This window comes from Pteropus medius, unplaced genomic scaffold (assembly GCF_902729225.1).
Source record: "Pteropus medius unplaced genomic scaffold, Ma_sr-lr_union100, whole genome shotgun sequence".
NCBI lineage: Eukaryota > Metazoa > Chordata > Mammalia > Chiroptera > Pteropodidae > Pteropus > Pteropus medius.
The window spans coordinates 13,160,254-13,178,121 of NW_024342471.1; the positions used below are offsets into that span (position 1 = coordinate 13,160,254).

The window sequence follows — 17,868 nt, forward strand, 5'->3', positions numbered from 1 at the left end:
TTTCTTGATCTGGGTGCTGGTTACATAGGAAACCTCTACACTTATGGTCATTTATATGTATGTTATAACTTAATTAAAAATTTAAAAGAAAAGCTTTTTTCTCTGTTAAGTTGCACACTGAACTATTACAAGTTAAATGATAAGATACCTGGAATTTGCTTTTAAAGACCAGAAGATGGGGGGTCAGGGTATGGTGGTGGGTAGGGAAGAGGATGAAGAAGGGTACAAAACAAACGAAAAGATTAGAAAGATGTTGTTATTGTTGAGATTATGTGGTGAGTTCCTAGAGGTTCATAATAAATATTTGAAAATTACTATAATGAAAAAATTGTTAAAGGGAAGGCATAATTTCTACTGCGAATGTGCTTCTTCGGTATGAGCAGCTGTAAGAAAAAGGAAACATCTGGTTGACCATGGAAAATCTTTGTCACAGAAAGGGAAGAAATTAATGGGTGAACTACAGCAACAACATGTCACCCCTTACCTATCCCCATTTGCTCAAAAGATGAACTTGGAGCTCAAGAGTTCAAGAGCACAGGGAGAAAGACTTTGATATTCAGTGGGCAGCATATCTTCCAGGGTAATGGCCACATTTACTTTATTCAAACAAAAAGAAAAGGTGGCCTAAATGGGTAAAACTTAAGAGACTGTAAGACTCTGTGTGAGTGTGCGTGTGTGGTGATAACTGCAACAATTGGGCTATAAATGCCATAACTAGGGCACTGGGTAGAATGTACTTTGAAAATGATGTTAATATTCTCTCCCCTCAAAAACACTGCACCCCAGAGGCCTACTTAGAGAAGGAAAATGCTAGTCAGTTTCTAGGCACAAACTTTGAGCTTAGAAAGCCCACTCCTAAGGGCTGCAGAATGATTCAAAGCAAAACTTCTTTCAAGAACTTGTGTGGTTTACTTCTTCCTAATCATCCTATTGCTTTGAGGAAATAAGAGCTCATCTCACAAAGAGGTAAAGAATCCCTAATGCAGAGACATACCCTACTGACCAGGTTGAAAGCTCTACAAAATAAGCATGTGCAAATGCTGTCCACATTTTGACCTAATAAAAATCCCTTGAAGTGACCAAAAAGTCTTGGTCACAGTGCTATGCTATCCGCCCCGTACAAAAGGCAAAAGCAAAGCACCCATCCCCTAAGCTAAAAGATTAAAGGCTTGAAGAAAAGGGGATCAGGTGCTCTTGACCCCCCACCCGTGTTCTCCAGGACTCCAGATCACTGGCTGATCTATTATTGAAAGGCCGCCAGCTACAAGAGTACCTTTCACTTTAGGAATGTAATTTCAACAATGCATCCATTTTCTCCAAATTCCAATAGAGTAAAAAAAAATTGGATGCTCCATAACATTTCTTATAAAAGAATTTTATCAGTAACACTGTACTTTCTAACCAATGTTGAAAAACTATTTAGTTTCTCTTTGGGTAACCTTCTGGTATATGAAAGTATACCAGATAAATAATTTTTTAAAAAGTGCTTAGCATACATAAGCACTTTATCGAATGTCCAGATGACAAGAAACTTCAAAAGATAATAACAAATATGTTAGATAACAGCTTGTCAGGCTGTAATAAAAGGTTCAATCAAATATGCACAGAGAGATCCACAACCACCTGGAAGCTGGTGAAACAGCACCAGCCTTGTTTTCTTCATTTATTTAGTGAGATAGGAGATGAAGCTCTGAGTATGGGGTCAAGTACCTGCATCAGACGGTATCTCTTGGTGGCTCTGCTAGGACAGCACAGCTATCTGAACACTGAAGGATTTTTTGCTCTTATGAACAACTCTACCCCAAAACTGTGACTTGCTACCCAAAGTATGACCTGACAGACCCGCAGCATCAGAATCCCCTGGGAACTTGTTAGAAAGACAATCTCAGGCTGCACCTAGACTTATTAAATCGGAATCTGCATTTTAACCAAGTTCCCAGGTAATCTTGTATGGACACCACAATTTGAAAAGCATGGGATTAGAGGATTACTGTCAATTTGGAGGGAGGTATCCACAGAGCTCTTCTGGGGGCCTCCCCTGTTGCTCATTTTTAATGACTTACATGAGGATATTAAAGAGCCCTCATCAAATCCTAAGTAACATAAATCTAGAAGGAAACACTCAATTGCACGAGCATCTTAGAAGAGACCAGGCTTGACAGTAGATCACGTGAAAATATATAAGCAACTAGGGATTTTCTAAAGAAAAAAGAAAAAATGCATACTTGAAATCAGACCATTTCTAGAGAACTGGCTGCAAATCTGGCCACATACTCTAACAGACTGACAGCAAATTGTGGTCACAGGCAAAGGTGAGAAACTGGGAGGGAAAGGGATCTGGAGATTGTCGGGAGAAATGGCTGAACTGCAGGACATTAAGCCTGAAGAAGAAGCGACTATGTGGGGATACTGTAGTTGTAGTCGCACATCTGAAGAACTATCTCAAGACATTTCATTCTGCAAATGAGTTGTTTTGAGCATCTGCTACGTGCCAGGCACTATGCCAGGAGCTGAGGACACAGAGAGTGAAAACCAGACTTGACTCTGATTTTCTGAAGTTTCCTGACTAGTGAAAGAAACTTGTCTGTTGTTCCAGAAAGCAGAACTAAGGCAAGGGCAAGGGCAAGGGCATCATACAACAAAGCCCCTCTGGCCAGAGGGCTCCAGCTTGTAGAGCAGAGAACAGACAGACGGTGCCAGACTCTCCAGAGCTAAGCAAAATGGGTTGCGGGGGGATGACCACCTTCCAGGGAGTAGCCCAGGGGACTACCAGGCCAATACCAATATTCCAGGGTTGAAGGATAACTGGGGCCAAAATCATTAATCAAATACAAGATCTGTTCAGAATTACGCTGCATTCAATTTAGCCAAGAACACATTTTTTAAAACTTAATCACAATTTAGGGTTTCAGCTAAATTTTGTGTGTAAATGCAAATATCCAATTTCTCTTTTAACAATAATTTTTCAAACCTTGGATTTAATAAAAGTCAACATTAACATTTTAAGCAATAACTGCTTAACAACTCATTTTAATTATAATGTTGCTTCTTTCGGCAACCCCTAAAACTACTCTTTTAATGTTCTTTGATATACCTTCAGAGATGCTCATTCTACTTATGAGAAATTATCCTTAAAAATAAGAATTCCTTTCCCGCTGCCAGAAAGAACAAAAGAGGGAGGAGGTGGGGGAAACTAGATATGTGAAGATGCAAATGAACGCTATTTATAAAGAAAAATAATAAACCACTTAAATGTTCAACAAAACTGCCAGTCTTTTTCATGGCATGAAGCGGGACAAATAATATCCAACAAGTAGGAGAATGTTAAAGGTAAACTGATAAACTATTATAATTATGAAGGTTGTATAGCAACATGGAAAAATACTCATGACAAGAAAATAAACTTGTACAATTCTAGCCATGTAAAATGTGTGTATGCATGCAACAAAAATTAGAAGAGAATATTTTAATGTTTATTTTCTAGATTGTTACGATTCCTGTTTTAATTTGAATTTTTTATTTCACTGTTGATGGCTCAATAAATATTTCACAATAAATGTATCAGAAACCAAAATAATTTTAACTCATAAGTGTAATAATTTATACATTAGCAAGAAATGAAATAGCAAAGGAAACACATAATTTGATCTTAATGTTCAATTGGTTCTTTGTCTTTTATGACGCTATTTAAGTTCATAAACAACCAAAAGTAAAAGGTAATGAGACTGATGTTATGAAAAGTGCCTAACATTTGTGGAAAGTAAAAAGGACTTTGTGCGGCAGCGGCTCATGAACTTTGGATAAAAGCAAAACTAAATTTCTGGATTCTATTTTGCTTTTCACCTTATTTGATCTCACTTAACATCATTCATGCCAAGTTGAGTTTTTTTCCTTCTCTTTCCTCTTCTCTTCAAGTTCATAGACGTGAAGAAAAAAATACACAGAAGCTCTTCTACAGTTCTTCCCTGTTCTCCCAGCAATGCCATGAAGTATGGCCTCCCGAGAGTCAGACGCGAGGGCATTCTGGCTATCATCACCACAGGGATCACCAAGACTGAGCTGACTTAAGGCCAAGAGATTTGGGTTCAAGTTTCCTACATCTATAACATGAAAATACCACTTACCCCAAAACATGACTGTGTCATGAGAAAGTCCCTAGCACCTGGTGATGCTCAAGAAATATTTATCTCACCCTTTTTTCTCACCTTCCGCTATCTGCACGCACACACACATAGTTCTGCCCTCTTTGAAATCGCATGATTCTTATGTCCGATATCTTCCTATTGCTCCTCCAGATGCACTCTCCATCCTTCTCTACCTTGCTCTCTGCCCCAGCAAGCTGACCTTTATGGGTCACATCACTAGGCCCCGTGCTTTTGACTTCTGAGTTTGTCTAATGCTGCATCCCAGAAAGAGATTAGAGGAAGGAAATGGGGTGGGGGCGAGGAAAGTGGTGAGGTTAGAGAATTCATTGCACTTGGGCTGCTGTATTCCTCAACCAAAACCTACTGTTCCTCTCTGGGTGGTCTCTTTTAAAGGACACTCCTTTCTGGCTTCTGGCAACTACTTTATCCACTTCTCTCACTGGAGCGCAAGGTGGTATTAGCCTCACTATTACCGTAACTCCAGGTTCTTGCTCTGTCCCTCATGATTTCCTCTACAGCCTGCCCACGCTGCTTTAAGTTAACTCTCGTGGAATTACACTAAATTGAGAAGACCAACTGTTCCAGTTGGGACTCTGACAAAACCCCATCTATAGCATTCCAGAATCTTTTATACCCTGAAGCACAGGGAGAATGGGCAGTTCTAGAGCTCATCTCAGGTTAAAATTTACACACAATCATGACAGGGTGATTCTAAAATATCAGACTTGAAAGACTGGCCTGTGGGCACCGCCCCCCATAGGTCTGAAGTAGTAGAGCCACTGTCCTCAGCCCACAGGCGAATTAACATCAATTCCTAAACCCTTGGGGAGAAGTTCTAGGCAGTTCCATATTTCAATCCTTAGTCTAGGCTCAGTTAACAAGCCCTAGTTTTATCCCAATAATGGTGTCTAACTCACCATACTCTTAGGGGCTGGGGGAAGGGGAAACAGCAGCCTCCCCAAGTGCCAATCTTCCAACCGTGCCACTGTTTCAAGCGTGGAGTTGGGAGGTAGGGCAGAGGAACCGACTCCAACGCCAACAGGTCTATTTTAACCACCTCTGAAAGAGTGGGGGAAAGAATGAGGAATAACCACCTTCCCCCTGCCCTCATACCTTTCTCTCCCTCCTAATTCCCAAGAAACGAGGACACTGAGGCCCACAGAGGGTGTGTAAGGCAGAGCCAGGACTGAATTACAGGTATCTGGCTTCCAGTGCAACTTCAACTACAACAGCCATACTCTCTCCCATTTGGTCTGTGCTAGTCAGTTGCCCAAAAGCAAATCAAAAGTTTAGTCCTTAGACTACCGTGACGGCATTAGACTTTTACTGATTTAAGACGACCTTACAGGGTATAAAGTGGCCCTAGCCGTCCCAAGAATAAAGAACTCACAGGGGTTTCATCTCTTTTCACTGAGTCTGGAAACACAGAAGCAAAGACCTCAGTTCTACTGTCGGTGCTCACCGTGTGAAGAGTATTCTCCTAGATGCCCTGGTGAGTTGCAAAAAACTCATCCAATCCTTGTTTTTAAAATTTACATTTTAATTAAAAAGACTGGAGAGCTAAATAAGAGACACGAGAAAAGAGAGCTGTACACAGGGCTTAGCCCAGGCGTTAACAGAAGCAGTATAGTGGTGTATTAAGAGCTCCAGGCCTGGGTCACACTGCCACATGTGAAACATGGGGTGAGTCCCAACCTTTCTAAGCCTCAGCTTCTTCATGGTTCAGATGAGGTGAGTAGCAGTATCTACTATTAATGATGTCATTATTAAGCAGGGTGGTTGTGAATATTGGACTAAATGGTATGTGTAATGGTCCTTGGTACAGCAGTGGGCATGCTAGGAGGGCTCTTAGTTTCAGACCCAGAGGAAGTTGCTTAAGTCTCCTCTGGCTAGAAATCAAATTCTATGGCCTTACTGGCATTTTACCTGCAGCCCGGGACTTAAAAGCTTGTGCTTTCTTTTAGGGAGAAGTATATTACAATATTATCGAATGTAACAAAATGCTTTACTGTTAAGTAAGACCACTGAGATAAAAATATTCCATTAAATAGACATTTTAGGACCTCCACTCAGACGTAGGTTCCACGAAGGGGAGTTTCAGCTGAAAATAAGTTCAGCAAGCAACTGAGCCACCAGAAGAAAGTTAACAAAATCTTGAGATCATCTATTAGGATCACGAGATATAGAATAAAAAAGGTTACATCTGAGAAGGGCTGGGGATGAAAGAGAAGATGACAGCTGTCTTCAAGTACTTGAAAGGATGTATATGTTGTAAATGATGGGAAAGACTTATTTAGTAAATCGGAAGGGTCAGAGGTCCCAAGACACAGAATGCGGCTTCCTGTGAGGAAGAATGTTCTCAGGCTAACAAAGAGGTCCCCCACATAAGAAGGGGAGTTGGCATCTCACCAGTGGGCATACTGGAAGACCCTATGTCATTTCCTTTCTGAGAGTCCGCAATCCCAATGTCTCGTTTGGATACCAGAAATAAACATAAATGGAATCAATAAAGTGCTGCTCATATGTGCAAGCGTTTCTACTCTAATAACACTAACCTCTTGAGAGAATAAGGGGGCTCAAATTTAGTCCGCTATTGTACACCCTTAGGCAGTCTTATTTCATTTGAGAGATGTCTATAGCTAAAAATAAATAACAACAACCCCATAGTGTTTTTTTCTTTAAAAATAATCAGCCCAACACTACTTCAAAAAGGCAGAATTACAACAAAACAAACGAAAGTACATAAGTACTTACACCCTGTAAGTTCGTACTTAAAGGCATAAGTACAACTTGCAGAATTCCTTTAATTAACAAAACTAAGAGTTTCATTTAGCCAAAAGGATCTTTGCTTTTTGCTCTGGTAGGCTCAGAAAACTAAAAACTGAGGGGGAAAAAAAAACAAGAAAGATTCTAAAAATCAAACCACTGGGAAGAAAGTGATTCCACATTTTATTTTCTTTGTTCCACCGGCCAAAAAAGATAAAGTGGGTTTGGAACTGAGAGAAAGACAAAAATAAAGAATTTAAAAGAGTAAAAAAAGACATTTGAAAGAGAAGCATGAGAGTTTACTGACATTAACTACCCAGAACCTTACTAAAATTCCAGATGTGTGACTTGTAGACCTAGGTGTATACCGCACGGTCTCTACTCATCTCGCTTTCATTCATACAGTGAGCTGGTGGGCAGGAGGGAAGGCTATAAAGGCAGAGGCTCATCTTTCATTCAGCCTATTCGCTGCCTCTGAGGGCTATCATGATTCAGCCCATGACAATGTTGGTGTTCATCACCATGGAGGCATTTTTAATGTTAAACCCAGAATTGCGGAATCACAAGATGAGGGACATGTAACACGTTTTGGAGTGAGAGTGAGGGAGTGGAGAACCACATTATCAGGCAAAGAAGGTCTTCAGAAGCTCTTCCGAAGCAATTCAGATTTTTAAATTCTCAGATTTTTTTTCCTTTCAGAATACGGAGACAATTCTTTTGAGTTAAATTAATTCCTTCTGTTCACAGAAGATATTATAGCAGTATTCACAGCCCTCAGACTCAGTAAGAAATGAATGTTCTACAAAAGGACATACAATCAGGTGTAGATACTTTCATTATAAAGTGTAGCTTTCACCTGAACTGGAGAAAGCAATCTTTGTCCTAAATCACAGGGTATTTCATTGTAATCCTATCCTTCAAGCACTATTAGACTGGGGAGACAAATAAGTAAGCAGAGTGCTAAGTGCTATCATATCCACTTAGCAGGAAAAATGGAAGAGGAGAAGCAGCAACTAACCCAGCCTCAGGGGTCAAGGAAGGCTTCCTGGAGGAGGGGGCACCTGAGACGAAGCTGGAAAGGCAAGTAGGCAATGCCTTATGAAGCGGGGAGGGGCTCTTTCTATTCAGAGAGGCACAGAGAAAACCCAGGAGGAACAAGGTCAGAAGCCTGAATGCTATCATTTCAGGGATGGTCTGAGGACTTGGGGGACTACAAAGGGGCCACAGGATGAGGAAGCAGAGACACAGAGGGCTGAGACAAAGAGCATTTCAAGGCATTTCAAGGCTCATCGTATGACTGGATGCCAGTCAAGCCAGGCGAGGGTCAAAGACCTAGACTTGGTTAACCATAAAGGGCCTTGGGTGCCCTTTGCCCGAGACATTTCAGGGAAGTAGTGGTGACAGAGGCCAGAGCACAGAGGGTTGTTGAGTTGAGGTGGTAAGGAATTAGAGACTATGAATAAGGTTACTCGCAGAAAGCTTGGCTGAGGACAGGGAATGAGCTAACAAGAAATACAGGATCAAATTTTCTTTGCCAGCCTGAAGCTCCCTGCTCTGAGTTCCAGACTCCCTTCTCTTAAATTCCTCCTTTTCCTTCATTCACTACATTTAGTGTCCACTGTGGCCTCCCCTCCGCCCATTCTCCAACCAGCCAGAGTGGTCTTTTTCAATTATAAATCAGACCATCTTACCCCCACTCAAAATGTGCAATGGTTTCCCACTGCCCTTAGAATAACACCTTAACTCTTTGCCTTGGCCTGTACGTTCTTGTGTGATCTGGGCCCTGCTTCCCTCCCCAGTATTTTCTCATGCGCCTCTCCCTCCTGCTCATCATAGACCAACCTGGTCTTCTTCCAGCCCCCAAACGCTTTATGCACATTTCTGCCTTAGCATCTTTGCTCAGGCTGCTCCCTCTGCCTGGAATGCTCCTCGTGCCATCCCTCCTCCAACCAACCGAAGCCACCGCAGAGGCCCTCCTCCACCCCGTGCTCAGAGGTTCACCTCAAAACAACTCCAGAGTCCAGGTTTTACAGCTCTCCAGGTGAGGTATTTCCTGGCTCTCACAACCGGGGGCTTTGAGAGCAGAAGTCTCAAGACCTAGCTCATTTCTCTGCTGCCTATTAGTAGTGGCTTTTTTCAAGGCACCACCTCATCAACTTTCTCATTTTGAAAAAGAAACTGTCTGCCTCCCCAGCTGTTAGTGTTAACATGGTTCTCACCCACCTGTCTCCCCTGACCCTCGCTCTCACATTTGTAATATTGGCCTTTACCAGGAACCAGTCCTAGGCCCCTCAGCCCTTCCCAGGTTCTGTCCATCGAGGCAGAAGGAGAGGTCTCGCTGTTCTGTCCTAGGGCTGCAGAGGTCCTGCCTCACTCTTCTCGAAGCCCCCTCCACCATTCTGTGCACACTAAAACTGAAACACCGCAAACACATCTCCCATCCAGTGAGTACCTCCTCTCAACCATCACTCCTTGGGCCTTAGTCACCAGCTGCCATCCTAGGCCTGGTGCATAAAAGCCTCCCAGACATTTCTCCACTCTCTCTCTTCCCCTCTACCTTGCTGGCGGACATCGACACCCAGGGCAACCTTGGAAACCACAGTTCGAAGATGGCAACGCATCCATCAGTCTGGGCCCCCAAAACCCCCACTGCTGATTGGATTTGAAATAAGCATGAAATCTCTACCGAGATTTCAGAAAGGTTTATCTGTTATGGAAGTTAGCATTTCTCTATGTAACACAGGCTGAATTTAGATCGCTGGAGAGAAAGGAGAGGACTCCAGTGGTAAAGAAGAAAGCTGGCACAAAAGCCTGGAGTTAGGATTACATGTGGCTTGACAACACCAGCTTCATTTATATCCTACTTATCCTCTTCAAATTTTTCTAGAATGCATTTTCTCATCTGACACAACCACCATTATCATCATTTTGTTGTTACTGTTGTTATAATTAACAGTTTACAATTGAAGAAACGAGACTTAGAGAAGTTAAGGTCTGTCCAAGGTCCCATAGCTAGAAAATGGAAGAGCCAAGACTGGACCACAGCACTCCTGACTCATAGTCCAATGGCATTTTCACTGCAGCATCCAGTCTCTCAAAGCCACATTCTAGTGCTACAGCAGAGATACTCTTGGCTGAAGTACAAGGGTGCTGGAATGAAACCAAAAAGATAGGTAGTTTGGCAGAATTGGTTAAAGGCCGATAGTGGAGGGCTTTATAAATGTCGGACTGTGGAGTATAACTTTTATTCAATAGACAATGGGGAACAATAATCAGCCTCCACTTTCAAGCCTCATAGTAGTAATTTTATACCTTCAACTCTGTCTTCAAAGACATAACTGGTCCATTTCCCCTTGGCTATCAGTTGCGGCCAAAGGCTCACTTCACAAAGAAAATAGAAGCTTTTATGAGGGCAAAACTTCCGCCCCCTATCTTTTAGAGACATATCTATATCTCCAAATAGCCTCTTCTTCCCATACCAAGTGAAAGAGGCATTCATTCCCTCTCTGGCAATGCTACAGACCATCCCCTGTGCTAGCCCCTCCATCCATGGAGACCTTGATCAGTCACTGTCCTTTCTCTCCCTTGAATCTCTGCCTTCTTCCTTTCTTCTAGCTCCATCTCCTCAGCCTCTGAACGTGCTAGAGTTCCTTTCATCCTAAAATCATCTCTTCCTCAGGAAGCCCACAGCCCCTTCTTATTCTCATACTTCAGAGCTGAGCTCCTTTAAGAAACAGCAGCAGCAAACACACATCTCCACTTCATCATCCTGGATTCTCTATTCCACCCTCTGTAATGTATTATGACACTAAAACGAACAACCCCAATAATACCATCTAGGAGCTAAGTTCAATGAACATATAGCAACATTTCCCTCAAACTTTTTAGGGCTGCAGTCAATCCTTTTTGAAATTCTCTCCTGTCTTGATTTCCATGACCCCACTCTCCTGAGCCTCCTGTCTACTCCTACTTGGTTTCCTTTACTGGCCTCGCTTCCTCCACCTCCACCCTAAATGTTGATGTTTCTTGGGGTTCCATCTTGATACCTCCTCTCACATCTCTACTCTGTTTGAAATCATCCGCAAACATAGCTTCAACTGGTCACTTGAAAACATATATCCACAGTCCAGACCAGTCATGTGAGCTCTCCACACTCTGGCTCCGTTTGCCTACCAACATCTCCATGTGGGTTCAATGGGCATCTCAAACTCAACATGGCTAAAACCGCACTGAGCATCTTGCTTACCACACTTATTCCTCCTCTTTCTGTATTGATAATGAGAGCATTTGTTGAGTACTGTATCAATCTGAGTTCTCAAGAGAAATAGGACATATGTGTGTGCATGTATGTATGTGTGTGTATGTATGTACATATGTATGTACATATGTATAAACACAAATTAAAAGACTTATTTTAAGGATCTAGCTCATACGACGGGGGACTGATGAGTTTGAAATCTGTAGGGAAGGCCAGCAGGCTGGAAACTCAGGGAAGAATACTGCAGTCTTGGGCTCATCCCTCACTCAAATGGGTACTCGAATCAGGGTCTGGCCCTCTCACCTCTACATTTTCAGCTATTATCTTGGCTAATGGCCAACCAGGTATAAAGTGAAATGCTAGTAAATGAAAATGGGACAAAAGGATATTGAGGGCACTAAATCATGATGAAGAAGAATCATAAAACTTAAACAAGGGCTGTGCTATAAATCAAGACATTCTGTGGCATTTGTTTATCGAAATTACCTGACCGTTATATCTATGACTGAATGAGGACCATCACACAGACAGAAGCTGATCCATTCCAATACTTTATTTGAATATCTCAACGACCCTGTAAAGTTGGCATAGTAAATAATAGGTCTCATTTTATGACTGAGGTTCAGAAAGACTAAGGGTCTTGACCAGGTTGCTAGAGAAAATATCTACAATGAAAGCTCTTAGTTTCTCAGTGAAAGAGACAATAAAAACAAAAGGAGGCCAGAAACAAAAAGGAACCATGAAATTCAAAGCTCCTTATGTACCTAAATCTGCAAAAACTAAAGATACCTTCTACTATTTACAAAGGATACTTTTAATTTTATTATGATGATTCAGATCAATTTTTTTCTTACTGCACTATAATTCCATGGTATATATATGATTATTAGCATTATCACATATCCACTGTTGTAGTAATAAATTTCTGGTTATATAGTAAATATCTAGAAGCACTCTTTTTTGAAATAATGCCAGTGTGTATTAAATCTACAATTCTTTGGGGATAACTAAGTAACCTATATTAACCCCAGGCACCAAAAAATAGCTAGTTTTCTTATTTATTAATAAACATTAAAATTACTGAAAAAGTAATAATATTTAGTCCAAATATTGTATTTGGTGATTCTCTGAAGCTACATGGCATCCTCTGAAGCTATTTAAGTATTATAACATCCTTACAAACCATTTGAAAAGGTGTTGTATTCCAGTTGTCAGAAAATAGAGGTAAATGCTTAATGTCATGTAATTGATAAAACTAGAGGTAAATGCGTAAGGTCATGTAATTGACAAAACTAGACACCATGCCCCCCTGGCCTATAGTCATTCTATAAATCTTTCTTGGCTTCCTGGCCATGGAGCCACCAGACTGTAAGTGGCATGAGACCAGAGAGAGACCATATCTGACTTGCTCCCCACTGGTGTCTGGTATCATATCTGACACACTGTGGGCACACATTAGGTGCATTATTGGTGAGAAACTGAATTCATTTTCTTAGAGCTGCTTTAGTCTCCTGCGTGGTAAAAATGGGCATATAGCATTCCCAGATATCTTGGCTTTTAAAATGCTATTGGCATTATCAGGAATAAACAAAAAGAGAAATGTTATCTTTCAAAACTATATGTGTTGATTCCCAAGGAGATTGGAATTCTGAGCCAGGGCCCCATTTTAGCACAAAAGGTAGCAAGCATAATGTTTTTCAACTTCCTGGAAAATTAAGTGTTGTTTTGATGGACAAGTGGAAGATTGAAAACAGACCCTTAACCTGGGAAAGGAATACAAGGTCTCAGGCATAACTACCACCATTCACAAGGTTGGCACAGTGGTACAGCTGTAGCTAACCCATCATAGCAGGAAACAGGATTGCTAAAGGAGGGAGGGTTCACCCAGAGGGACAGAGGTCGGTGAGAGAGAATCCACTCAGGGGCAGTGATATAGCTTTGAAGCTGGACAAGCCCAGAAACAAGGTCCGGTGAGAGAGAATCCACTCAGGGGCAGTGATATAGCTTTGAAGCTGGACAAGCCCAGAAACAAGGCACACAGGAAAAGAAATTCTGGGCCCAGCTTCACAGTCTTCCTGTAAAACCCTCTTGCTCAGCTAGAGAAAGGGAGAACAAGGAGGAGCTGGCCTCCTTCAGTTTATTATGGCCCCAGCCCACAGGGCTCTCCTACCTTTATTGCCAACCATCCCTGAGAAAGATACTCAGAAATGAGAGGCCTCCTGAGTGACAGACTTTTTCTTTCCTATCAAGGCCTCACCAATGTCACTTAGAGCTCCATTTTCCTCCAATTCCTAAATCATATACCCAAACGTATACCTTTCATTATCATTCTGATTTTCTGTTCACCACCACAGTAATATATTTCCAATCCTTTTGGGATTTGAGACATTCACTATGATCCCAAGATTACTTTTAAGAACTTCCATAAAAACCCTTTTCCACCATACATTCCTTATACTTCAAATGTTAATTACAGAGACAAGTTATCCAAAATAATTGAGGAATGAGGCATTCTGGACGAGTGAGTCATTTAGATAACTGAAAGCTAATTCATTAAGCATCAAAATATTTCTGTAGTCTTGCTAAAATAAATGATGCCTTAGAAAAACAGAGAATATCAAATATAATCATTCAAAATTCTACCAACCTTCATGATCCAGTCTAATTACAAATACTCCCTGAAAGTATCCTCCAGTCCTCTCTTGCCATTTCCACCCAACCCCAGAAAAACCCTCTCCTTTGTCTGTGATACTACATTTTGATTATACCTCCTTCGCAGCACATAACGTGGTCTGTTTGAGGTTAAAGATTTAAATGTACCTTGTTTAACTTTTAAAAAATAAGTTCCCTGAGACCAGGGACCTTCTTTTTCAATCCCAGGGGGGCCTGTTTACAGCAGGCCTATTCACAACAAACACTTCACAAACAAAATACTCCTAGTGATCCAAACATTATAAAGATCACCGCAACACAGTAGAGCCTTCAAGGGTTCCTGAGCTCTGTAGGGCAGAAAAGTGTGGCATTAGAGAACATGTTATTATCATTAAAATACTCATTGGCCTCTGGTTCAGTATATCTCAGTTTTAAAAAAAAAAATGTTTTTCTAACAGGGAAAAATACTCTGAATTCCTATTTTTTCTAAAATAGAGTTACTTTTTAAAAAAATTTCAACTTGCAAACAAAGTTCTGGTTGAGCTGGCATTGCTAAATTTCCATTGCCACATTTTCTAGGTCTCAAGATACGCATTCAAGTGGCTTCCTGAAGTTCACCAGGGAGATGAGACAGGGCGTGGAAGGATGTGGTAAGTGACAGGAATATAACCGAGATGCTGTGCCAGTTTGAAAGCCAAGTTTCTCAGGACCAGGAGTGCTAAGAGGAAATAAGAAATGGAACACATGATAGAGCAAATCAAGTTTTAGGCTACAGTCCATAGCAACCACTTCTAGCAGGCTGACAACATTCTTTTCCCAAAGCTTTAGTGTTTAGGTGTGACAAACCGGGTGGTAAGTATAGTTCAAGGATTCTAAACACTGCAACTCAAACTCAAAACTTCCTTACTAGCAATAGGGGTTCTAAGTTGTCAGCCAAGAATGGCTAACTCTCAAGTTCTCTCCCCAGCTGCTATTCTTTTGCAGGATTCCTCTTTTGTCACGAAAAAGAACAGAATTTTCACAGTGAAAATAGGGAGAATGGGATGGTAGGACTACTGGTATCATGGTATTAAGTATCTAATCATGTACACAGCCTCTTGCGGATAATAACTGCTCGTCTTGGACTTATCATTGATTAAAAGCTTTGCATTTTTTTCATGAAGAAAATCACAGTTTATTTGAAAATCCATAATTACAATAGGACATGTTAACATATTTTCTCAGGAAATGAAAAACAATATTTGTTGGCATATAAGAGCTTAGAAAACAGCTAGTATTTTTATGAAACACCTACAGCAGTATTCATTTGACCAAAAAAAAATCCAACATACTTTTAATCATGATCAAATGTAACTGAAAACATACTGAGGGATTACATTCAACTACAAGTTACAGGGAACACCTACAGTCTTCCTGATAGGAGGAAGGACTAGGTCAAGACAGCCCTGCACATGCAGCAGAGAAACAAACTCCCTTTGTAGATGTCATGATGAACCGGGAAAGCACACTCGCTAGCACTGTTAAGTGCATAAGGTGTTTCCTACACAAATTAGACCTTACATGGATATAATCTAAAGAGGGAAGCAGATGTAAGCAGAAAAGTCTGAATCAGTTTCCTGGTGGACAAAAGAGGGCTTACAAAAAAATCCAAACTCTGATGGATCTTTGATATGGATCTTGTGAAGAAATCAGTAGAAAGCAACACTTCTCAGAAAATACATATCAGACAGTTGGTGGTAGTTTTGAGGACAGTCTTGATTGGAAGGTCAAAGAATCAAGATTATGGGTTGAAAGATTGTGTTATTATAGCTACCAGATTTTGAATATGGCTCCAAAATCTGACTAACATGTTCTTTGTTTTTGCCTTCTAAACCTCATGCCAGTGTGGATATTAATGAATTCTAACATGGAACCATAAAGAAGGTGGATTTTGGATAATTAGGTTTCCAGCCATTACCCATTGTGGGAGAATATCTCCAACTCTAGATTTTGTTACCCTCATCTTAAATCAAAATCTATTCACCAAATACCAGTCAGAGGAAGGATAAAAAGCAAAAACCAAAAATAAAAAATAATAATTTACATAAAATATATTCTTTCGTAAGCTTGCCATACATAAAATTTACAACTATTAGTATGGAAAATAGAAAAAGGTTCCCATACTTACTCCAAAAAAAGAGCTTTGTCAGAGGGAAAGGCAGAATATACATATTGGACTAGGCATATAAAAGACTGCCACGAGATCACTAGGGAAATCCAAATACCAAACTGCCCTTTTTCAATGGCCCCTTAACACAGAACAAATAAAAAATTATAAAAAGATATTTAACCAAACTATATAAAAAGACACTTCAATTCACCAATAGATCTAACAGGCTTCAAAATGTAGAAAAATTATTAAACATTTTATGGAAAAAGCACTACCTATTAATCTTACATACTATTGTTGAAAAACAACTCTTGGAATTATGTCACATGAATATTCACTTCTGAAAATAATTAGTAGATATCTACAGTCCAATGATATACTATAAACAGAGGTTCAATAAACACAGTATATTTACAAGAACTTTTTCATGGTGAAAGTTTTCTGGCACATTACACATGGATTAATTTCTATCAGGCTTTCTCATGTTACTTACACTTCTATTTTTTTTCCATGGGAGTCTTCGCATGTAATGGTGTAGGCTAATTTAAATCTTTCCCCTGCTTTTTACATTCAGGAGGATTTATCCAGTGAGTCTTTTCATGTGTTCAAAAGGAACTGAGATCAAATTCTGCAGTTTTGTATAGTTTCTCTCCAGTGGGCATTGTCACATGTCTTCAAAAAGTTGTGTGATAAACGAAGGCTTTTCCACATTTCTTATATTCATAAGGTTTCTCTCCAATATGAGTTCTTTCATGAGTTTGTAAGGAACTGGGATCTCTGCAGGCTTTACTTTACCACATTGTTTACATTCAAACAGTTTCTCTCCAGCAAGATTTGTTTTATGTTTTTGAAGATAACTGAATGCTTCACTACATTTTTTACATATATAGTTTCTCTCTAGTATGAATTGTTTTGTGTTTTTAAGAAACTGCGATCTCTGTAGGCTTTACCACGCTGCTAACATTCATAGGGTCTCTCTCCAGTGAGTTCTTTTGTGTCTTTGTAAGGTACTGTAATATCTGTAGGTTATCCTACATTCCTCATATTCACAGGGTTCTATCCAGAGGGATTTCTTTCATGTGTTTGAAAACTTTGATAACATGAAGGCTTTTCCACACTCCTTATATTCATAGGGCTTCTCTCCAATGAAACTCCTTTCATGACTTCAAAATTTTGATAACATGTGAAGCCTTTTCTGTACTCCTTGCATGCATGGGACTTCTCTCTAGTGTGAGTTCTTTCATGTGCTTGAAAACCTAGGTGAGAACTGAAAGTTTTACCACATTGTTTAGAATCATAGGGTTTTTCACCCATGTGAGTCCTTTGGTGTGTTTGTAAGGCACCGTACTATATGCAGGTTTTACCAAATTGTCTACATACATAAGGTTTCTCTGCAATGAGTTCTTCTATGTATTCGAAGAGAACTAAAACAACCGAAGGCTTTACTACATTTTTTATAGTCATAGGTTTTCTCTCCTATGTGAGTCCGTTCACGTTTTTAAAGTTGAAGAACTAAAGGTTTTCCCACATTCCTTATAAGTTTTCTCTCCGCTGATTTTTTTCATATTTTTCACAACACTGGAGATAACTGAAGGCTCTTCCACATACATTTATATGGTTTCTCTCCATAATTTTGATATTCATATGGCTTGTGTCCAGTTTGACATTTGATGTACATATAATGGGGTGAATGATGCATAAAGATTTTTCCACACCCACTCACCCCCTGCAAATCCCAACACTGGATCAATCCAACTATATGCCTTCTTCACACCTAAAACCAGGCAACTGAATGCTATTGGTGTCGATCTATGGTCTCCTACCTCGACAGAGCCCTACATACTGCCTGGAGATCAGACGTTCCCCCAAGGTGACTCTTCCTCTTCCTGACCTCAACT

General features: G+C 40.4%; 1 protein-coding gene across 3 annotated transcripts in view; it reads right to left on the bottom strand.

The window, feature by feature from the left end:
- Positions 1 to 17,868, bottom strand: part of ZHX3 (zinc fingers and homeoboxes 3) — a 101,880-nt gene that overhangs the window by 77,846 nt on the left and 6,166 nt on the right. Inside the window, exon 1 of one of the 3 annotated variants that reach the window (XM_039864345.1) lies at positions 5,063 to 5,644. The exons of the other annotated variants lie outside the window; for them this stretch is intronic. The gene's annotated coding sequence lies outside the window, so the exon portion shown is untranslated. Of the gene's footprint in view, positions 1 to 5,062; positions 5,645 to 17,868 lie in introns of those variants that run through there. 3 annotated transcript variants of the gene reach the window in all.